The sequence below is a fragment of the Xiphias gladius genome, chromosome 2 (assembly GCF_016859285.1).
Source record: "Xiphias gladius isolate SHS-SW01 ecotype Sanya breed wild chromosome 2, ASM1685928v1, whole genome shotgun sequence".
In the NCBI taxonomy this organism is placed as follows: domain Eukaryota; kingdom Metazoa; phylum Chordata; class Actinopteri; order Istiophoriformes; family Xiphiidae; genus Xiphias; species Xiphias gladius.
In genome coordinates this window covers 20,785,741-20,809,529 of record NC_053401.1, presented here as the reverse complement: position 1 = coordinate 20,809,529, position 23,789 = coordinate 20,785,741, and the positions used below count along the sequence as shown (strand labels likewise).

General features: G+C 41.1%; 2 long non-coding RNA genes across 6 annotated transcripts in view; one reads left to right on the top strand and one right to left on the bottom strand.

Moving 5' to 3' along the window:
- LOC120797236 overlaps positions 1 to 2,954 on the bottom strand; it is a 41,829-nt gene extending 38,875 nt beyond the window's left edge. For all 5 annotated transcript variants that reach the window (XR_005708476.1, XR_005708481.1, XR_005708475.1 and 2 more), the window contains exons 1-3: positions 2,910 to 2,954; positions 1,788 to 1,903; positions 536 to 643 (exon numbers count right to left, since the gene is read on the bottom strand). This is a non-coding gene — a long non-coding RNA (uncharacterized LOC120797236). The remainder of the gene's footprint in view (positions 1 to 535; positions 644 to 1,787; positions 1,904 to 2,909) is intronic.
- The window catches only part of LOC120797248, a 47,309-nt gene extending 29,775 nt beyond the window's left edge, over positions 1 to 17,534 (top strand). Inside the window, exons 3-4 of the long non-coding RNA XR_005708482.1 lie at positions 10,704 to 10,736; positions 16,426 to 17,534. This is a non-coding gene — a long non-coding RNA (uncharacterized LOC120797248). The remainder of the gene's footprint in view (positions 1 to 10,703; positions 10,737 to 16,425) is intronic.
- Positions 17,535 to 23,789: the final 6,255 nt, after the last annotated feature.

Here is a 23,789-nt window from a genome sequence, read left to right as displayed (position 1 = left end):
CCATTGATGACATGTGACTGTCAGGGACTACCAAGGTTTTGCTAGTTTTGCCTCTTTCTGGAGCCCCAAGCCATGAATCATGTTGACTGCTCACGTATGGAAGTTTCACAGGTTTACATCAAAAGCAAAGTTCTCGTTGAACCGTCTAACAAGATCTAAAACCCCCTCCCCCTAAACTTTTTCAACAGTGGAATTAAGGAGGGGCTGCATCTGACAGTTTTAGTAAGTCTGTGAAACAGACAATCATGCCCACTTTAGGCCGTGATTGGTCAGGTGTGCTGAGGTGTAAAAGTAGGCAGAGTTTGAACCTCTCTCTCAAGCTCTCCACTTTCATTCTTCACACTGCTATTTCCATCGCCTTTTGTGCGTACCACCGAGTGAACCACTATGAATGCCTTTGTGTGAAAGTGTGTGCTGTTATCCCCATGTGTGTGATTAATTGCGCCAGGCTACAAAGACACATAAAAGACACAGCGTTCTTGGAGAGAGATTGGGGAGGCAGTGGGAAGCAATCTTTCTGAATGGGTCAACGTACGTTATCCGACCCTCCTCTTCACCAGGGTTGGATGCGGGTCTGCCAATGTTTGGTGAACTGCTGTTTCAGCCAGGGTTAGAGAAAGACTTTAATGGCACCAATGACTCCCTTTTAAGAGCGAGACATAGAAAGAAAAGAAACAAAGAACAAGAGAGAGAATAAGAGGGAGAGAAAAATAAAAAGCATGCACATATGTGGGTGAGAGAGTTCGGAGGAGTGTGTGTATGGACAGAAAGAAGGAGACAACTTTAGATCCTTATGACTAGTGGTGCAAAAACAGTGCAAAATGTTTGGCCCAAGGCCAAGGTTCTTTCTTTCGGGAGGATAAATTTGCTCAGTGAATGTCGTGGCCCTTTAGAATTTAGATATTATGTGTAAAAAGCTTTTAGTTTCTCCTTAGGTTGAATCCTCCTTACAATTGAAGGAGTATTGTATGTATTCAGTCGGTGTCATTAGTTAGTGTCGCTCCCTAAAATGCACACATTGATCACATTACATTACTTTAATCAGTAATCAGTTGCTCTTTACTCATCACTTCTTAATTATTACTTAGGATGAGGAACTTTACTTGTTATATTGCTGACACCCCCTGAAAAAAGGACGCACAACCTATTTAGCCAGATCTCTAACAGCTACAGTAAGTCATTACTGCCCAGCACCTCCGATCAGTCCAGTAACTGTTATATTACTATTTATGTTATATTTCAGTCTGGATCATTGGACTGAGGGTAGACAGCTGGAAGGATGGTTACATAACACCCCCTTTATAAAAAAGATATATATATATAGAGAGAGAGAGAGAGAGAGGGAGAGAGAGAGAGCATGTAATACTTTGGTGTCCTTACAAGTAATTAGGTCTAAATAATTTAAATGTAAATTTCATCACTTTTGATGAATTTAATCACTTCATGGTTTGGTTTTATACATGTATCAGTTAAGTAATGGATTATAATTAACCCTTTAAGGTGGTCTACAATTATTCTTTTGGCACACTGTAACTTCTAAATAACAAATTGACTCATATCCCTAAAAGTTTCTTAGACAGACACTTCACTTCAGCAGACTGTGAATTCCCAAGTGTTTTACAAACCTGCCAGATAAGTCAAATGTTTACCTACCTAAGTGCTCTATAAGGGAAAAGTTGTAACATTTTAACAATGTAAATAGCAATTTTACAGTTTTAACGGCCTCATACTCTACACAGCATTTCATCGGATGAATATCTCATGCCAGACCCTTCATCCCTGCTTACTTGTGTTTGTGGATGGAAGGTTGAACTTAGTAGGTCAAATTATCGATTTGGCTTCAAAGGAGGTCCAAAGGTTGGCAGACCCAGTAACGGTTAACCAGAGCAAACAGCAGCAGCACCTATTTTATGGGATAATTAATACTCAGACTGCAAGGACAGCAGAGCAGGAACACCTACATGATGTCTATACAGTACAGTCAGGTACACTTAATGCTATATGTGCAACACTATACATGCATATCACATTAAGACATAGGAGTAGGCACAATAACATGAACATTTGCAAAATAGAATGCACAGCTGTAGTAAATCTAAAGGTGTTGTCATTTATTTTTGTAATGTATAGTACTTGAATGAATATAACAGTTTTGGATATCTGAGGCTGCAATCAAACATTCAACATTGTCTACATCATGTGGGTATGCAACTGCATTTCATCAGCGTTGCACTGTGTCTGATCCCCTGCAATTAAGGTTGAAAGTGGTTGCAGCAGCTTCATGTAGCTGCCAGCCAAAATTATATTGATATCACATCATGTGTCTTGAAGCTACTACTATAACCGCATATTGCTTAGATAAGCTGATAGCACAAATAACAAGAATGGACCATAAATCCTCATTTTGGCAACGCTCAGAATCCAGCATACAATCACTGTAGTTATGAGGATGAGAGGGAATGAAAATAGACTTGAAGTGTGAAAATAGACTTTGGGTTCCGTTTACATGCATACAGAATCCTCATGGGGAAATCAAATACTGGTGATTGTCAGCATGTCTTACTGAGACCCAAGCAGTCCTGGGCCAGTTGTTTGGCTCGTACTAGAGTTCAAGTGAGCCCAGTCCGGGAACACTTCAGGCTCTCATGTGCACCCCAAATGACAGCACACACAGGGATGGTCCGTGAAGAGACTGACAGGGCCGGTAAAAAGTGTGTGGACTTTTTGACGGCCCACCAGCCCGCCGATGCAGCAGTCCACCAGTATTTGTCCTGGTATGATCAATGGCACCTCCGACTATGAAGGGTTTTGTACTTGGGTGATGCTCTTCTTTAGTAGGCAGGCAGTCAGAGTGAATATCAATAGGTAATAAAAATCTATCTAACTTAAAGTTAGCTTGTTAAATCTACCTTTCTCTCTCTTCGCTTTGTTTTTCTCTTCTTTCTCTCTCTCCCTCTCGCCTCGGCTGGCTGTTGCCACATGTCTCCACATCCTGTTTCCGTCATTTCAAATTAAAAGCCCTATGCAGAGAGAATGAATTTAAATGATTTTATCATAAGGCTGCAAAATATGAAAATGTGAAAAAAGTGAAGGGGTCTGCATACTTTCTAAATGCACTGTATGTCCTTTAGATGCCATGAACCCAAGCAGCATTCAGCGTATTTCAAGAGAACACACAAATGCAATATGGCGATGCCTTGAATGCAGATCTTGGGCCAGAAAATGAAGATCAAAATGACTGGCATGATGAGAAAGCAGAATGAAATAACTGCCCTCTTGATACAACAGAAATGCCTCTTGTCTTTGCCAAAGAGAGAGGTACCAATCTTTGATATGGATCCATTAAAAAAACTTGTGAAGGCTTTTGAAAATGGTGTTGAAAGGAACACTGAGAGCCTCAGTGATCGAATCTATTCCCTGGAACAGCACACTATGTAAAGGAACTTGTTAGAAACTGCCAGCACATTGCTCCGAAGAGGGGTTATGTCAAGGCTAAGGCTTGATTAAGGGAGCACTTTGGAAGTGAGCAGAAGGTTACATCTGTATATATGGAAAGGGCTCTTTTATGGTCTTCCATTAAAACTGAAGATGTAAAAGCCCTTCAAGACGACAACCTTTTCCTCAGAGGCTGCTGTAATGCCATGGAAGAGATGCAATACCTGCATGAGGTAGACATGCCTGCCAGCATGCTCACCATTGTAAGGTAATTGCCTTACAAACTCAGGGACAACTGGAGAACTGTAGCCTGCGAGATACAGGAAAGGTGCAGCCAGAGAGCTATATTAATTGACATCACCAATTTCATTGTGAGACAAGGGAAAATCTAAACTGGCCCAATGTTTTGAAACATACATGATGATCCATCACTGATGACAAATAAAGGTGTAAGCAAACACAAACCATAGCCTTGTTCTAGAATAACAGGAACTAGCTTTGCCACCACTGTATTCCCTGTGGAAAACGAAACGCATGGAATCAAAGGGGGAGAACATATTCAAAAAGCAATGAAGATTTGGCTCTGCTGTGGAGGATGACACACTTGTGGAAAAGAGCTCACAAAGAGAAGATAGGCCTCTTGAGGGGAAATTGGTGTCTGTTTGGCTGTGTATTGGACACATCAGCAAAGACTGCAGAAAATGGATTTCCTGTGAAAAGTGTGGTCTCAATCATCCAACCATACACTTTTCTCCAAAAGAAAAAGGAAAAGACTCTGACCAGGCCTAGAGGAAATCAGAGGTATCAGTGGATAGCACTCTGGTGTCAAGTGGTCTTAGTGGCTGGTGTTCACGACTGTAAACTTCACATAGTTCCAGTGCAAGTTGAGTCCAAGAAGGGCAGCAAGGTTGTTATCGCCTATGCTTTCTTGGACCAAGGAAGCACAGCAGCATTCTGTATAGAAGGTTTGATGTTTGAAAATGTTGAACCTGCAGAAAAAAAGAAGTGCCCAAGGCTTATACACAGGAGTGCATGCCTATTCACAGGGGGAAACATTCCAAGACAAAGGGATCTTCGGGGATGGATTAATTTGTCCATTTGCATCAGATCGATGCAGGGATTGAGCTGTTGATAGGGACAGACCATTGCAGGTGATTTGCAGTGTTAATGAATGAGCCACAAACTCAGAAAAGTAAGAGAATGGCCATTACCAGATCATCTTACCGCTGAGGAAAAGGGAGGTTAGCATGCCATATAACAAGAAAGAACACCTTAAGAAAAGGCTTCAGAAGGAATACTCATTTCTTGCAGACTGCCTAAATGAATGGCCTTATTGGCAAAGGTTACGAAGAAAGGGTGACAGAGGGGGAATTGGAACATAGTGATGGCAAGGTCTGGTATATCCCTTGCCATGGCGTTTACCATCCTACAAAAGAGAAGATCAGAGTTGTCTTTGACTATGGAGCGAATTTCCAGGGAACATCTTTTAATTTTCAGCTACTAAAGGGACTGGATCTTACCAGTTCCTTGATTAGAGTGATGACCAGATTCAGGAAAGAACCAGTGGCAGATGTTGAATCCATGTTTCACCAGGTAAAGTGAAACATTTTTCTAAATTGATGACTGTCTTGTGTCAGTGGCTTCGGAGGAGGAAGCAGTGTCTCTTTATCATGACCTTGTTTACATCTGTGCTAAAGATGGATTCCTGCTTACGAGGAGGAGAAGCAACAGAAGTGATGTTCTGACCGCTATACCTAAAAGCCATAGAGCTAAGGACATGAAAAGCTTGGACATGGACCAGGATCTGCTTCCTGCAGGTGAAGTAATTGATGTGAAATGGTGAAATCAGTCTGATACCTTTAAGTTCAAGATTGTGATCAAAGACAGACTTAGATGTGGATATGGACACTTTCAAGACGGAGATGGTTCCAAGTTGTTTATCAGTGGAGGAGTTTAAGAATGCTGAACTGGAGATTATCGGGTTCTGCCTATGGAAGAGGTTGCCAGAGGAACTCTCTAGGCTACAAAAGGGCAGAAAAAGTGCAAAAGTGTGAAAGGGTATAGCCACATTTGTAAACTCTGCCCACTGATAGTAAATGGTGTTCTGAGAATCAGTGGTCAGCTCAGCAGGTCATTTATGCATGTGGAGGCTATCTCAGACGTTCTTCTGAGGCACATCCATCAAGAAGTGGGACATGGTGGTCATAACCACATGTTATCCAAACTGGAGTAGAGATGCTAGATCACTGGCTCTTATGCAGTTATGAGGAAAGTTCTATCTAAGTGTTTGATCTGCTTTTGAAGACTGAATGCTCAGCCAGTGTCCCAGCAGATGGCAGACTTACCTTCTGAAAGAGTTACTTCAGATAAACCAGGGAGTCATTTTTATCTGCCTGGCCATTTGAGCAATATACCTTGAAGTGGTACTTTCACTGGATACATACTCCTTCATAAATGCACTCAGACGCTTCATAGTGAGAACTTTGAATGTGCCAATCCTTGATGAGGAAGACCCTCACACAGTTCTTTGTGAAGTGGAAGCCATACTTTCAAATTTTGAAGTGAACGGATCCTGGCTCTGTGAGAAGCTGTGATGACATAACTGCAGAATTACTGTGACCAGTTTGAGTAAAATCAGTCACTTTCAGACAGAGTGGAAAGCATCAAGGACAGCTACTGTGGTGATGGCGAGGGAGCAGGGTGAGGGACCCACCTCTCGTGATAGGTGGGGCTTTTGTGAATGGTGGCCTGTACAAGGTGCTCGGCAGAGTGGAGGCATTTCTCTCTGATCAGAGGAAGACTTCTGGAAAGAGGCTGCTAGGTAGTTGTAGAGCTGAGAGCCTGCAATGCTGCATTTTGGGAGCCACGGAGAGATTGTTTTTCAGCTGAAATGGGGTAATTCCGTTCGACACTTAAAAGCATATTGTATACCTGTTCTTACTTTGGAAGTATTGATCTAAACCCTTTCTTACTTATTTTGTAGCCAGCGCTCTCTGGGCTGCTGTCAGACTGCTATCTCATGTTTGTTTTGTTATGTTACATAATGCTTCAAACAGGGATTGTTCTGTTTTACAATCTAGTGGTACATAGGTGAGCATGATATTAATGATAAAGACAAAATTTGGTTTTTAGATTAGTATATTTGAAATTAAAGGAAAGAAGACATTAAATTGCAAGCAACTGACAAAAATATCAAGGATAACTTAATAAGCCTGAACCTTCTTTCCATTGTGGGCTTTGGTGTAAACATACTTAATGCAGCCTAGAGCTAGTCTACCTTAGCTAGACTAGCTTTCACAAAGTGATTTCACAATGGTTTCCCCCGCTGCTTAAAACATGCAAGGATGCTGGAAAATTACAAATTAATGTCAAGTTGGGAAGGCTTGAAATAACTGATTATCAGATAACTGTGACAAGCAAGTCAAAGTCATAACTTTGATGATCAAGGATTACTTTGATGAAGTATTATCGTAATTGTGACAAAGTTATTAGTTAGTATCTCATAATTATGACACCCTAAGTAAAAATTATGTATGTATGTTATTAGTGGATCAACCTTCAACTTGTTATCAACTGACATTAAATTAAATTAAATTAATATTAAATTCAGGGGACATGGGGAGTTCTAAGGAGAAGTGATCAGGCCTCCACCTGCCCAATATCCTAACAACAAAGGAGGGGAGAGTTTTTATAGTATTTTTTAGAAGAGAAGGAGCCCGACAGTGTTCAGAGGGTCAGCATCCTCCTGCCTGTGCTCACTAGTTTCCAAATTTTTCCTTCACTGCTTCTTGCATTCCTCATACAGGGCCCATCCGGTGTTGACATGGACTCCATTACTGTGTTTGAGCCTACTGACATTCCAGCCAGAGCTGGCAAAGAAAACACCAGCTGTTTGAACTGATCTGGTGGGTGTGTGGGGTTAGGGACATGGAACTCTCTTCTTAAGGCCAGCAGCTGGCTGGGCTTACAAGCACCAGGGACTCTACATTTTCTTTTTACATTCTCCGAGCTGTCGGAGTGCTCAGCTGTTCAGCTCCGGTCCACGGCTACTTCCTGTGTGTGTGCTGTCAAAGGCCAAAATGAAAAAAGACCTCAGTCAAATGCAAATCCAGGTTGTATCTACATGTTGTTCTGCACCTTTAGAGGGTGTTACAAGATTTTACTGCGAAGGTATGGAGTGGAAATAATGCAAATATGGGTTACACATGTGTTATAACATTTACAAATGCAAATAAGGTTTTGTGTAGTGAAAAAAAATGGAATCGTAATTGATTAATTGTGGACAACAAACTAAATTCACACTTGCACATTTCTGTGCACAAATTCACACTGAAATGCAAAACTGGAATCGTCAGCTCAAATCTTCATTTGCGCATACATGGGTCTTAATTTGTGCATCTGTCAGTCTCTTCCTGTCTCATTTTTTTTGACACCGAGAATTTTCCCTTAACCCACACGCACACACACAAATGTGGCGGAGAAGCCCCTGAAACATCAAGCGGGGCTGCTTATTTCATGCTGGTGTTTTTTCACCTGTTTCCATTTGTAATTTGGTGAGTCACCACTATGACAAAGTGGGAGGGGAGCTGTAGTAGAAGGTTTATCTTGTATGCTTGCTCTGCCTGCTTGCTTAGATCAAGTCAGAAGTGCATCCAAGCAGTGGTCTGCGATATTTTTATGTCAAGAGATGTCAGCGCAAACTGGTCCAGTCCCACATTTTGTTGGATAATATCGCAGCTAATTCAACCTTATTATATAATTTTTTACATGTGGCTTTGGTGAGAATGATTGTCATCCAAATAAGACATCCATACGGTCACGATGTGCAGTGATTTTGAAGTGTGAGAGGCAGCCTTATTTGCAATGAAACGTCATCCATCATGACTCTCTTGTAGTTAAATGCCCCTGTGGTGTGCTGCTGCTTCTGTTTGGCTTTTTGCCTAAAAGGATTACACTGTTTAGTGACTGTTACTGACTAGGCTGAATGCACCTCAAATTTGACTGGGTATGTGACCTCAACACTCTAGAGCACCAAATTGAACTGTGTCTATTGCACCGCTACAGTAATATTGCAAGCACTCCTACTGACCCTGTAGGTCAGTAGGTCACACAGTAGGTATAACATTATACCTAAATGAGCAGTCATCTAAATTATTAGCTACATCAAAAATTCCTGTTAAGATTTGTACAAAGTAAAGCTTATCCCAGCTGAACTGTACAAATATTTCGCTGACTTCACTCTTTGTGGAGTGAAAAAAATGTATCACTCAAGGCGTCGTATCATTTCAACACACCTTTTTTTATTCCTGACAGCCTGACTCCCATCGGCATGGCTTTTTCAAATTCAGACCAGCTGAAGCTTTGGCTGGTCTCCAGGTCTCTGACTATCACCTGGAAAACACAGAGCATGAATTAGCACCTGACTAAATACTTTGTATAGTTACTTTTACATGGATTATTAGGTCACATTGTTTTTTGTATAAAGGGCTGGTTGATATCACCTGAGATCGATATCATGATTAATTGTCACATTTACCTCAGAAACTATACATGAAATGAAATCATATCTATACACCTGTGCACAAGATTCGCTGTCCTCACAGTGCTGCTCTTGTGGGGCTCTGAGTAACTTTTATTTTACATATTCAGTAGTTACGAACACTTGTAAATATTTGTTTGCTAAAACTATAAAAACAAAGTAAAATGAGCTCTATTTAAATTTGAATTACACTTTTATAGCTTCTGTTATTGCATTTCGCCTGCCCTATGTTTTATGGAGTGAGAGTATTCGAACATTACGGTGACGTTATTCTAGACACTTGAATAACAGCAGGCTGCTGCGTCTGAAATGCCTTGCTTCATCCTCCAGACAGTGGTTGGGGAGCACAGGCGAGACTGTTTTCAATTCCCGGGGTGAAGTTGTAGCTAGCTCAGGAGCTAACCCGTTCACTATACTAGGCTTCTGGTAAAGAAAGCTCGGGAGCCGTGCTTGGCTCTCGAGGAGCTGTAGCATGTGTTTTCTGACCATACTGGTCCGACTGAATATTCGCTGACTCCCCTCCGATGGTCTGCACAGACACAGTCTCTCTCTCACTCATCACCACACACGCTCAGGCCACACTGTACGCTCCCCAGAGGAGCTGCACCACTCCACTATTCCCCCACAGTATTTACATTTAGCTTAGTTTTGATCTGTATCGCGTTGACTGAAGACAAAGTGTGCCCACATGACCGACATGATAGCTCTTTATTTAGCAGCTCTTTTGCATCTACGTGGTTATTTACATTACTTTTAAAACTGTAGGGGAACCAGTGCCGCTGGCGGTCAATTAAAGCCACTGTTATTGTAGTCTTCTTAATCCTCCTCTTAGATGTTCACTGTCCAACAAAAAGATGGATGGTTTCCGTTTCACGGACGCTAATGAAACAACTCGAAATGATTACCCACAGTGTTAGTTACAGTTAGGTTTAGTTACTTTAGTTGTAACTAATGACCCAAATTCATTATCCACAATGTTACAGTTAACTGTAGCTACATTAGCTGTAGCTAACAAATACCTGGAAAATAGCTGAAGGCTTGAGCCGTTCTTAACTCCAACTAACTTATGCTACATTTCAGATGGGAGCATTTAACAGTTTGAGTCACAGAAATGAACAAAGCTACAGAGAAGGACAGTTTTAAAACCTGGCTTGATTGCGCCATGTGTCATGTATTGCAAGTACATGCACGATGTCCAGTGGGGAGAGGACAAGCGAAGCCATTACATTGCATTAACTTGGCGAGCTAACAGTCAGTAATGGATGAAATAAAGCAGGTAAAACAGGTCCGGTTCTAAAATTTGGCAGTACTGGTTGGGTTCAGTTGGGGTAGCTCTTAAAGGCTAGGGTATGGGCCCGGTTCGAAAAGGCCTATGCAAGGGTGCATTCACTGTACATAACTGTGCTGCTGTCAGATTTCAGGTGTTCATCAATCGCTATTATGACTATCAAATAGCGTATCGTTGCAGATGTAGTGACCATAAATTGTTTTGGACTGCGCCTAGAGACGCTGTGCAGTCCACATTACCCCTGTGTAATTCTGTTTTGTGGCTTGCTTTCCTTTCCAGTTGAATCATAACCAGCCGGGCCTAAATTCTTTTGAATCGTACTGAGTTCTGCCTAGCCACCATGTGACATTTTTGGTGAACAACAGATAAGATGCTAGAACTTCTTGCTCACAATGGCAAGTGGAGAAACATCACTAACCTCTGCCATCTGCTCTCTTGCAGCCACAACAAGTCGTCCAGAAAAAGCCTGCTCAGGTAAGAGATCCTAAGGATCGTGCATGTACACATTCACACAAAGCAACACACACTTGCAGGGCAAATTACTTATCACACTATACGTTATTCTGTATTTCAATACATTGCTCTAATCTTGTTACGTTTTAGTGATAGTGTTTGCTAAATTTAGGCTACATACATGAGCATTATTACACTTCGCTTGCGCATAGTTTTTAAGCCAAGGTAAATTGAGTTTTTAATTAAATGCAAACATAGCTTGCTGTGGATATAATGCTGAATGGTTTCCATAGCAAAAAGTATCATTTGATCCCCTTAGCTGAGCAGCTTGTTGTGACGCTGTGTATTTTTTGCTAGGCTGGGAACTGCTGCACAAAACACATCATCTCCCAAAATCACACACACTAGATTTTGTGGTCTTAAGCCGCCTTCGGCAGAATGACACTAACATTGTTTGTCAGCACCTTCCAGAACCATTACAAAGGACTGTTGCAAAAATTAGTGGTTTCTGATCTACAAAGCTATGGTTAAGGTTTGGTTAAGTTTAGACTTGAAACCGACTAGGTCAGCCTTGAGGTAAGATCATTGTTGGGATTAGAAAACTACTTGGTTGAGGTTAGAGAACAACTAACAGTGGGTAACAGAAACAGAAAAACCCCAGCAGTCTCCTGGGACAGAGTTCCATGCTTAGTTGACCGTCCATCCATCCCAAGCTCCTCGATTAGAAGTTTTACACTGCTAATAACCACATCATGCTACATCCAGCGTTGCTTCTGACAGATGACTCATAATTTACTCAACTACCAAAGGTCCTTATGTTATTCCTGTTTTTTTTTTTTTTTTTCCCACGGTCTCATTTTGGGTCTCTGGTGTGTTCACATACTGGCTTGTTTAGGTTTTTTTTGTAAGTGTAGGTGATGGACTGATGGTTCCTGTCAAACTCCTTAGAGACTTGGGACATTCGTATAGCTGCCGCAACAGTAACTTTGCTTGAGGCTAAAGCTCACACTAGAGATGCTGTTATTACTTATGAAATGTTGCACCAGATGAGAACTGTGGCAAAAGTCACATCTGTAAATACAGGAGTGGCTTTTGCAAGAAAAGAGGTGAAACAAGACATGAGTTATTTCTGGTGCTCTTTGTGAAGAATTCCAAAGTAAACTGCAGTTCTTCCATGTCTCCCTGTTCACATTTAGCAGATAATTAGATGTCGTTTTGTGTTGCTGGTGTGAGCACCCACATCAGAGGGCCAACGAAAGCAGAATGGTAATAAGTGAGTGAAACATGACACAGGACCCCCACCCCCAGCATTCTCTCACACTCCAGGAATCCACCAGCCTCCCTCCTTTCCCTGGTGTGGGCCACTTCTTGGTGTGAATGCATAACTCGGCTCTGATTTGTGGCTGTGTGGGAACAGTGCTGAGGTAGTTGGGAGGTGCTGTGAGGCCCTGGGAGCTGCAAGCCATAAAAATGTCATTTAGCTCTCCCACTTTGATAGGCTGCTTTATCTCAGCCCCACCACCACCACCCTGTACAAAAACCTCAAAGCCCTTTCATTCCAGTGCTCGGGGTTGGGTGGGGTGGTTGCATGACCCAGCCGGAAGCTGCAACCTTCCACATGCACAGAGCAGATCTCCTGATGAAGTTTCAGCTACTGCTAGCTAACAGATCTCCTATTTTTCCAAGCCTTGATCTTTTTTGCTTTAAAATACTATTTTCATTTAACCATGTCAGTATCGCTCCTCATTAATGGCTACGCCCAACTAAGGACAATGAACAGTGAGAGTGGCAGAGATGGGCGCTTGGAGAATATTTTCACATTTTTTTTAAAAGCTCACTATCAACACTGAGATGCATCACAATAGAAAAACGCTTAATTATCTTCAATGGTATATTATAGTATCACTTTCATGTGCCTGGAGAGATGGTGTCCCAGTTCGAAATATAAACCAAAAAATTAAGCATTACGTAGTATGGCTACTCCCTAAAGGTTGATTGTCAGAATCAGTCGCCAAGCCCTGGATATGAATCTAATGTTGTCAGTCTAATCAACATGTTTGGGTGTGTATCATTTTACACAAAGCAGTTTTTAAAAACACCGTTGCAGGCTAAATGTTTTCATAAAATGGAAAGAGAGAGGGATGATGAGACGGAGGGCAGAGCAGCACAAAGCACTCCCTTCTTCATTTCTGCTCGCTCCTCCGGTGATCTCAGAGTGCCAGAGTGACCAACACAGGATCCACTCAGTAGAGATGCTCCAAAGTGCTCACAAGAGGAAACAGGTGCGCTTCTCCTGCACTGAAGTTCAGCTGGGTGTTCTGTCTTTAAAAAAAGCTTTTCCAGAACCAAGTCAGGAAAAAGGTGTAAAAAATAGTAAAAGAACAGCAAAAAGAATCACCTCATGTATTGATCTTTTAGGTGAACTTTTTCCAATCAAATCTGGCAAATTCGCTGATGCTTTTCGGCATAAAGCTTTCGTCAGAGCATATATGACAGCAGAGAGCTTTTCCTTTATAAAGGAGAGGACTGATCCTGAAGATCAATACATGAGGTGATTCTTTTTGCCGTCTTGTAACATGGAATGTCGCCTTTTTTCCTGACTTGGTTCTGGGGAATATGCCCCGAAGTGCATTAGAATTTTATACTGAACTATGATGCGCACTGTTTCTTTGTGTGCAAATCTTACGTTTTCACATAATAAATGATGATCGTGTTAGATGACAGTAATAACACTAAAATTTGAATCCAACAATTAAACCACGAGCCTCGACATGTAGGCTGTTACAGGAGTTTAGTCTGGGTTAGCTGCACAGGTGCGCTAGACCGTAGTATAACTGGGCGGAGGACATGAATAACACAGTCCTTCTCATAATTCTAGGCAAAGCATATTTAAGAAAAAGCAACGGTAATAATGTTGAGAGTTTTTTTTTTAGCTGAAAAAAATAGATTTAGATCAGAAAAAGCAGCAAGCACATAAGAATATTTGAAGAATTAGCCCAAAGTGGCGACTCAGACCTGAGTTGGAAAATTCTGATTCAGTTGCAGCCCCACTTTAGCCCTGCCTAATTAGAAATAATACAAGGCACTCCTGACAGACAGCAATCCAATCTAAAACCAATTTCAAAGAACATATAATATTTTTCCCTAAAATATGTACAGCCCCTTGCATTGTTGAACAATAACGTTGAGCGAGGGATTGTGGAAGGCTGCTAATTTTCACTGTACTTCATTCTGTCAATTTCTTGTGTGAACTCGCTACATTCTCATAACGGAATGAGTATATATATAATATGCAGTTGAGACACGGCTATTGCTGTGGTTTTCAGGATGAAGTTTAATGATCACTCTCTGCATTTACATCACTTGGCATCTCAGTGTCTTTCTCATCCTGTTTTCACATAAACAGTTGAGTATAAAGTAGAGATTGTTTGAAGGGTCAAGAATTCTATCTGCTAACTGACAATGACCCTTTCTATATTAAAAGACGGTCTCCTTTCTCTAGCTGTCCATTGACAGGCGAAGGTAGGAACGGCTCTAATGGTTTCACGCACCGCAACTTCAGGAGTAACTTGAAAAGCAGAGTTTTGCTGCCTTCTCTGGTAGAAAATTTCAAACCTGTTTCAAATGTGCTCTCTCGCACCTGTAACTACAGCCAACAGTGATGTCACCAAGTCCTGGAGTATACCTACAAGTCAGGGCGGGAACAAGTTAAAACACAAGTTAAAAGTCTTCAAGTCTCAAGGAGTCAGCATCCACCACAAACCAGTCGACTCCTTAGGATGATGGCACCTTAAGACAGCTATCATGTGTGACAGTTGTAGGGAAGACTGTATCAATGGAGTCATAAGTAAGGGGTCAAAGTCATCGCCCATGAATCAGTCGACAGCCAGGGAATGATTGAGGAGGTTATTCCTATTCAATGCTAAAGTAAAAGTTACAGCTGTGAATGGGTACAAAGTCAATGGAAAGATGCAAATAGAGGCAAACAGATGCCAATTGGCTCTAGGCGATGCAAGTTGAGTCTATGTGAGTCTACTTAATGAGTGTACAGAGACAGGAGAAGGGAGACAGACAAGAGAGGACCTGGAGGAAAAAAACAGAAACAGCCGTCAAAATTTTGTTTGGAGGAGGTTGGGATGGATGGGGCAAGAAAGTTTGATTAACCACAGAAGTGTGTCGCTCATTTCATGTGTTCTACCAAGACTCAAAGTTGGTTACATCACCATGTCCCTATTCTTAAGCATTTAATAGGTATAGTAAGGTGACAAAGTATGCAAAATGTGCTGCATTATTTTCACATGTACAAATGGCAACACTATGAATGCCTTGGAGAAGTGATTGGCTGAAAGTGTGCACCACTTGCCTCTCTCGATGATTGTAGCTCTTCACCCTTCTCACCTTTGAGTGTGGCTGCTTGCAATAGGTACAAGCACCGTTGTCCTCTGATGTGGTCAGATGAAACATGAATGAACTGATGCAAGCATCATACGGCCTTAATCCTAACCAGACCTTGACCGTGAAGCGGCAGGAAACGCTAATATGGATCTTTTTGTAACAGTGATCGGTAATGGTTTGGAAGTGCACTGACAAACAATGCAGTCCTGCTATCAGAGGTGTCAGATTAGAAGTCACTGCTGTACTCTATGGGTTCAAAGGACAGTTCCAAAGATGGATTAAAAGTTTATAACAGCTTGATGATGTTTTGATGGACCCTTTTGGTAGTAAACACCTTCACTAGGTTGAATAAATTGGTGCCTCATCAATGGATATCTTCTTCCTTGTAGGATGATGGTGTGAAATGATATGGGTGGGGGTCGATACGATTAGATTTTTATTTGTCCCCCCATCACACCGCCATCACCACCACCTTTTTCTCTCCTGCTCTCATTTGCTCTTGTCACACATGATAGCATTTAGCGACCCATTCAAGGCTGAAGTGTGTGAGCACTACTGAATGGAGCGGGAGCTGCAGAATGCAGACAGGCTTTGGCAGTGGACCTCTGCTGAATGGGTGCACCGCCACGGTCTGGGAAAGGAAGTGGATTATAAATTGTATCAGTTAGCTTCCCCTAATAAAATGAAGTGATGTGGAAAATGAAGTCCATTTCATCTGTGGAGGAAGGAGGAACATCTCTGCTAGGTGTTATACTGGTCATTGCGCACTTAAAAAAACCCCAGTGGCATTTGTTCTGGGAAAAGCGGGAAAATTAGGGAGCCATCTTTAACACTGCTGCATTTCTGAGTAGCCTGTCTTTTCCTGAAAATATGAATCTATGGCATCCCAAACTAGTACACTTAGTTGATGTGCAATAAGTCTATAAGTAAAGGGAATACAAAGATGAAGAAAGAACAGAGGACAAAGGAAGTTTGTGTTTTCATCCCACTACGAGCCGTTTTAGCATTAACTGACTGAGATGTGGCCTTGACCTAAATTGTGAATCAGTACCCTTGTAGTATGGTGGTTCTTCATCAGGGATGGCTCTGTCTTGTCATGCACATGACCATTTCCTGTTAGAGATTAACCATTCGTTCTGGGACCATGTAGCATTTAGCTGCTTGATTAACCCTGTGAACAAGTGAGTGAGCAGATCTGGTTGTTTTCATCCTCATCTTCCAGTGAGACCGTGAGCCACTCTGGTGTGAAATAGGCATTTTATAACAGAATGTAAAGAGTTTAAAATGACATAGATCATCTTGTTTTTATTTACAGGAAGAACAAGAAGAAGAGGCTGGAGAGTCCCCAGAGAAGGACTAAGCTTCCAACCGTCAAACCTCTACCTCATTCAGCTGTCAGGTCTTTCAAAGGGAAAAGACTGCCTTGACCACTTATTTTTGACTTTTTCCAACATTATCTTACAGGTTTAATTTCAGTTAGAGAATTTCCATGTCCAGTTTTTCTTTCAGTTTGCAGGCTTTGAGTGCATCCTCACTGATCTGTCACTGAACAGGCAAAAATGTTCCGTTCTACATTTTTTACAAAGACCATTTGGAATGCAGCAGCATGGGGAACATCAAAAGGAAACCTCTAGTAATTGTACTGCTGCTAGCTCCTATTGGCTGAACACAAAAACAGAGTTTAGCAGAAAGTTCAAAACAGACACATATCAGGCACAGAAAAACGTATCATCAGCCCTGCACAACAAACCTACACTCCTCAATGAGAACCAACTAAAAACAAACAGAAACTGACAGCCATAATGAGTTAATGTGGCCACACCCCAGCTGTTGGGATTTGTAGTTCAGGAACCTCAGAACACCATCATCTTCAAATGAGTGAGAGCATTAGCGGCAGGTGCATCATTCTGAGGACTGCACCTTTGTACTGACGTGCAAATCGAATGCCCTCATAGTACAACTGCAGTACTCTAGACTTCTGTCATAGACAGACACAGACCCCATCAGTGCTGACCGATTCTCCAGATGTTGACAGTAGAAAAGACTGGAACAGTCTGGTTTTGTCATACAGAAATGTAGAACAAATGTCTGCTGTTCCAATATATCAGTGTTGTCCCTGGAACAAATGAACCGCCCCGACCATCCCAAACTGGTGCTAGATCACCAAAGACAGGGAGACACAGAGATCTTTCCTCAGGGCAGTGGCTTTTCCATCCTGTTTGCTTAAAGCCATTTAGAAAAAAAAGTTTGCTGAAGTTGTTGGCTCAGATTTAGCTTTAGAATCCCTCATAGATTCCCCATACATCATCTTTACATTTACAAGAAAGCCATCTTCCTGTATCTTCTTTCTCTGCTGAACATGCAGGGACCAACCAGCACCTAATACAAAAGTTCATCACTGGGTGAACCTGTCTGGTCTCTTGACATTTTGTGAAATAACTGCAAATTTTAATTAACAGTGCAAATGAATCTCATGGAGCCACGGCCAAAAATCCTAATTCTGTCTGGTAAATTCTACTAATGTACAGGAATGGATATATTGATGCAACAGGCTATGCTGTGTCCAGGCTGTAACATTTCATAGGCATTAGACCAAAATGTCTACCACCGTGTCAGAGCACTGGGCAGTATTTCAAAGGATAGTTGTTAAATTTAAATGATAACATGGTTCAGTCAACTAGTAATCTTTGTAACTTTTCAATCAATCCATTTTTAACTCTCTCCCTTTTTGGCTCTTTGAAAAACACGACAACTTTAAAATTCCACATAGTGCAGCTTTAACTAATGTATTACATCTAGGGTCGGGTTGTGATAGCCACCTCTTTTTAGGATCAAGCTCAAAGTTGAAAAAAATACCCATATTTGCTAAACTCTGAGGCCAGCAAATGATTTTTATTTTTATCTTTACAATCTTATCAAGTATTTTATTTCTCTCCTTTTAATCAGCACAAAGTTATATATGAATCATTTAGATAGCAGCTTCTCATTTTTAGCCGGCACTTACCACCAGTCACATTAGCCACCAAAAATGACAAACATTACCGGTGGGAGATTATATGAACTGTGGCTAATTTATATTCACTCTGTAAGTAACTTTCCTAAAATGAAATTTGGCTTTTGTCTGGTTAAGGATGCTCTCTGCAGACCAGTGTCTGCACTTAGCCAGAGATTATTTGTTCGAGACACCACGGTATGTTTTTGCAGTTTTCCTCGACCGGCAGGGTGGCGCGTCCCCTCTAATGAAATGATCGGGTGATTGATGCATCTCAGATAACAAAACCTGATAACAGATATGAACTGACTCTTTGAGTTTTAGTTATTTCAAAAGATGAACCTAAATAGATATAATAAGGGGTATGAACGGAGCCAGATCCGATAAATGGGTCCAAATTCAATAAAGGGCTGTCAAATCCCAATCACAGTAGAACTGCAGCTGTTACACCTGCTTGACCCGTCGCAGTCGAGGAGAGAAATCAGTCCGGTGAGCAATCTAAATCAGTACCTGTAAAAAAGCGACACAACTTTGAATGCCCCATAAACAGAATCGATCATTGCGATGGTTAACCTTGATCGACCTGAAAGTGAAGTAAAAATTATTAATCAAAGTTAATTGCTCATATCCTTGGCCCAAACTGTATGAGCGTGAAATTAGATCATCAGAATTCCTCCACATCCTTCATCAGATAATCATGTTATGTCCCCCAAAACTGCTTATTTGAAAGATAAGCATTGCTTTGAAAATTAGACTCGAACTTTGATGCCCGGGATGTGTCCATGGTTTGAGAGATTAAATAATCTAGTCCAGCAGTTCCTCAAATATGTATTCAAAGCCTTAATTTTGATACGCCTGAGGTCACGAGTTGTCCCAGAATGGTTTCAGTTTAGCTTGATAGACTGGAACATCAGAGCACTACATGAGCTCTGCTTTGCTCTCCCTGTCTTCGGTGGACTTACACACCTCTTTTATTGCTCTAGAAAATGATAGAACCTCTTTACATCCTGTTGGTACTCCACAACTAAGCTGTTTGACATTGCATCAGACTACTGTCTACCATTTGTTCAGATTTACATTAACAAGCTTATGTACACAGCATCATTCAGTTTGTTCTTTGTGCAAAGTAGCTTTAAAACCTTGATTCCATCATTGATGTCACACTGCAAAGAAATCCACAGACTTGCTCTGCCTTGCAAAAAAACCTCAAGAACAAAAACCACAAGAACAAACCACACATTACCTCTTGACACACTTGATACCTGGATTTAGTAGCAGTGTGACATTGGACGACTCATCTCGCACTGTAACTCCAGGGAGCCTTACGTTTAAGGAAACCTGATAGTATGCCAGCGCTTTCTGGTCACTGATATGCAATATCTTCTCATGATTTCAAACTACCTCTGACTCAGCACAACCAGCTCATAAACTCTGGTGCTCAGTACACACAAACCAATGCACCGGATGGCAGAGTGCGTTCAGATATTTGATAATGTGTTGTAACTTTATACTGTACATTAAAACGAGGTCATGCCGCTTGTTCTTGTCATGGGGGAACGGCAATTTGTCTGCAACTGTTTTGTTTGATTCAGTCAGGTAAACCCTACATCATCCACAAAGAAGGAAAAAGTCAAATAAGACAGAGTCATGTGCATCGACGTTAAAGTAAAACAAATTCAGGTTTTTTTCTTTACTACAGTGCCCTTATAGTGTTTCGCTTGTGACCATCTTTCCTGTTAGTCATGATGGGTCAGACAAGTGCTTTTCCAAGGTAACAAGGAGTGCACAGACATAACATTACAATATTTTAAACAAAAATAAGTTGTGGCTTTCAGCTTTAACCACATTATCATAATGACGTTTTATAAATTGAAAACAAAATGTGAATACACCCCAAAATATCTTTTGTAACTGCCCATTGCATTTTTAAACAACGCGCTGAGCAGAGCAGCAGAGCCAAGAATTGGCCGTACAAGGATCACAACAGCCACTTTGGGTAGAAAAACTTTACACTGGGGATTTATTTTCACTGGTAAACATATTGATGCGAGGACATTGGTTCTCCACCCTGTAGATGTTGTAATGTCTGTCTGTGTTTTCTAGATCCAACAGTTAATCTGAGGATGTGTTTACTTGCCTGTCTGGTGACTCCAGAACTCTCTTTTTTGAAGCTGTGTCATCATGTCATCATAACCTTCAGGCACGATGGTCAAAACTGTGAAAATAAGACACAGATTGGAAAAAAAACAAAAAACCTTGAATTTTCCTGTAATAAGAGACAGACTCCAGTGCCTGCAGTCACTCAGTCCAATATTTTCAGTTTCCATATCCATATGTCCATGTTTTAAGACCATACTTCAAGTATTACAGTCACACTCACTTTCGAACTTTTTGTAGTTTCAGATTCAGTATAGGTTGTTTCCATACAAAAAAATCCTAGTAAATATGAATGAGCTGATTTCATTAGAATACCTGTGATATATGTTACTGTTGCTGAGCAGAGGCATATCCTCAAATATATTTTTAATACATTATAAATGTAATACCTAAATATGAGTCCAGTCAACATTCACAAGTGAAGTTATAGTTAAGATGCAGTCTTTAGAGTTTGTCTCCAGCCACACCTGCGCACCTGGTGCTGACTTACCTGACGTTTCCTTCTTCAGATATTCTTGGAAAAAAGCTAGATCCAGTAGTCTGTTTATTTTATACTTAAAACACAACAGCAGCTAACCTATTAAGTACTGTTTTCTTGTTCACCTCAATGTTAATTTGTATCTAAACATTGTAATGAAACATATTTTTCATTATCTGCAAACTGGGACTTCTGTTTGACAAACTGTTAACTTGAATTTATTTTGTACTGATTTACACAGTGGTTTAATACGGATCAGGTGTTTGTATGACACTATTTGATATAACTACAAATGGATTTTTTTTGTTTGTTTTTTGGCTTTGAATAGTTGTTTTTCCTGAATTATGTGCTACCTATATATGTACAGTACCTCAAACAGGCTGATAAAAATGGACTAATCAATTGACAAATACCTACCTCCGGTCTTGAAAAGGAATGATTTTGCCGGTTTACTTTCAGTATGAGTTACAGTGACGTATGATATGACCTATATCAGGACTACAGGAGCTCCTTACTCAAAGTATTGTATCAGATCATTCAAGCTTCCAATCTCAGTACATTTGGATTCTCATCTTCAAAGTGACTTTCAGGTTTTGAAACAGATATGTTTGGATTTTGTATATTGCATTCATGAATATGTTTTTTCTTGTTTTTAATTAGTAGATATCAGTATACTTGATTAGCTGTGATTTTCTTGTCTTGTTATATGGTTAAACCAGATGTATATGGAATTGCTTTTCACTTAGTGATAGATTATATTTTTCACCTGTCATCATGGCAACCTTTGAAAAGTTAACATGGTATTTTGAACTTGGCCAGGGGTAGAACCTCAGAGGAGCTACACTGATCCTGTCAACCTGCCTTCACCAGCGACACCAGTACTGCACAGTGGCGGCTACCAATTTAACAGAGGTTGCGGTAAACCCTCACTAACCAACAACCTGCACAGTGTTTTGGACCGTAAAGGTGCCTTCAATCTGAATGCAAAGCAAATTTTCGTCCTTGCTTTATTCAAAAATTTGACCCCTGTACTTTGACCCCTGCTTGTGCAGTCTGTGTTTATTCATCACAAACATCCAGCATAAAAACTGTATGGATCTTAGGCGAACTGGTACCTAGCTAGCAACATATACAGCAGCTCTGGAAGTACAGAGTGTGCCTGTGTTTGTTTGACAGATCAGCCTCCAACCTAACCCCAGTTCTTTCATTCTTCACCCCTTTCGTGAATAACTGTTCTAGCCCTGTACTGATTTTTAACTTGTGCAGGCGTGTCTTTTCCTCAAGTCACACCGCCCGGGGTGATTTGATCCCGTTTTGTTCGTGCTGACTCATAAATCTTGCACACTCGCTGCACATTCAGCCTGAACACACCTCAGTAGCACCACCAACTTACTGCTTCTATAACAACAGGCCTTTTCCATGTAAGACCTAGGAAAAGCACAGCTGTTAATTATATATAAAATGAATAATAAATTCCATTTATCAGCTATAGCTTCACGGTCCTGGTATTGTGTATGGTGACTGTGTATAGTGTAGGGTGTGTATGGTGTCGCGGTTTACTCGGACATGTGATCAGAACTGAGTCATTGTTAACTTTATTAGTAACACGTGTGCTTTTTCTACTATGACAAGTTAAAAAGTATTCCCTGAAAAAGCCTGTTATATGCGCTCCTATTATGCAATACGTTAGAAATGAAGATACAGCAACAACACTGGAGTTGTCAGAAGGCCCCCCCCCCCACACACTTTGACAAAGCAGGGCTATTTGCTACCAGTCTTCTTGCAAGGCTTAAGCCTGGCTAAACACTCGGACCTATCTCTGTACTGGACAAACAGAGATGAAACATATTTCATCTTACAAACATCAGACAAGTGTATTTAAATGTAAAATGCTCTACTGGTCATTTTACCAGCCGGTTACCCACTTTGAACAGTATGATTTGCAATGACAGTTTTGTCATCATTTAAGTCTAAATATGGCTTGAAAAACTGAATTTGAGTAAAAAAGTCTGGAGGGAGTACATCTTCGACAGTAATGACAATAACAAGAGAGATTTGTGTTGCCTTCAATAAGTAACATATCCAAACACTGTGCAGGTGATGCTATTTCTAATAATCCAACCAATCTAAACAAGCTGCTCATAAATCAACTAGCTAAGAAATACCGTATTTACTGTGTGCACCTGTTGAAGCAGGCTGATCAATAGCTTTGAACAAATGGCTTTGAAACAGACAGGCTTCATTGTTTTAGGAATCATTAAACACCACACCATCCATCAGCCGGACAGACCTCAGTACATGGTTTTATCATGTGATCTGTATCTATCTGGGTAAGGAAAAAAAGCATTTTAAAGGCTAACACACCTCAAATTCCGCTAGAAGCCTCTATTGATGCATAATTTAAAAATGCATCAGAGAAGCGAGGGAGCAATGACCGTCGGAAGCTTGACCTCGTGAATGTGTAGTGGGTGACACTGAGGGTCACGGGACACGGGGGAGACTGACTGACCACCACTCAGTGTAGCATGGACAGTGACGTAGAGCTGGTAGTCAGAGCTAACCGGCCACGAGAACCTACTGCCAGACTCTCCATCTCTGCCGGAAAAAGCGGGACTCTGGTGGTTTTTTGACACGCTCTAGAGGTACGTTATCGCCCTTTGAGAGCCCTGAATATTGCCAAGGTACCGGTGGGCGTTTACTGCCACTGTAGGAGGAAAAAAAATCTTGTTTATACACCGTACATTCCACCTGCATTTGTCATGACACTACCTGCAGCTGCAGTAGGTGTGTGAGGCACAAACTGAGGCTAGGGTACCGTTGTTCATACTTGGCGTGGGGTCAATGCACGACATCGTCCTCAGAGTCCTGCCTATTATGTCACGGTTAGGAAGGGGCCAGAGAATTCAGCTGAACTCTATTTTCAATCCGAGCAGACAAACAAGCTAATTTTGAGCAGAAAAATCAGTTTTTACACACAGGATGTGCTTTGTTGGAAAAAGCACCTATATCAACATCATATGTCAACCAGGCTTTTTGTGATTATGTGTACAGC